Below are 735 nucleotides of genomic sequence, written 5' to 3'. Positions count from 1 at the left end.
CTATGTGTAACATTACTTTTGTAATATTTACTATGTGTATTATTACTATGTGTAACATTACTTTTGTAATATTTACTATGTGTATTATTACTATGCGTAACATTGACAGTAGAATGCTACATTTTTCTTTTTTGAAAACTGCTTTTTAAATATACCATCTTAAAGAATAAAAACCATTCTCAAAAGGGTATTAAACTGAAAAACAGAGCATAAAAAAATGTTACTTCTAAGATTAAGAATGAAACCTGCCATCAAATAAGTACCAGTATTACTTTATAAGATTATTCATAGAGTTTTAATTCCCAGATTAGACATGTTGACTTTTTTTTTTTTTTAAGACATGTTGACTTTAACTCAGATTCATCCCATCTTTTAAAAATAAAAAACACTTTTATGGAACATTTCTACTGAACATGTGGTGTTGAGTTTATAAACCCAAATAGACATCGTATAAATTGCATGTTTGGGAGTGAGAAAATATTAGGAGGCTGACATATGGGCATAATAATCATTAAAATGTCACCCTACATATTATGATTACCAATAACCATATTATTTCATAATAGACTTTATACTCATGTCTTACGATATATTTACAAAAATTATAAATATCTCAGATAAATAATTCATGAAATTCAAAATTTCATGTTATTTTAGCAATGGCAAAAACAAAATGTATATGATAAAAGTCTGATATTACTTAAAGCTGAACTTTCTTTTTTTTTTTTTTTTTTT

Source organism: Otolemur garnettii, unplaced genomic scaffold (genome assembly GCF_000181295.1).
Source record: "Otolemur garnettii isolate 467f Iridium unplaced genomic scaffold, OtoGar3 scaffold00005, whole genome shotgun sequence".
In the NCBI taxonomy this organism is placed as follows: domain Eukaryota; kingdom Metazoa; phylum Chordata; class Mammalia; order Primates; family Galagidae; genus Otolemur; species Otolemur garnettii.
The sequence above is the reverse complement of the archived record's forward strand: the minus strand, read 5'-3'. Positions refer to the sequence as shown.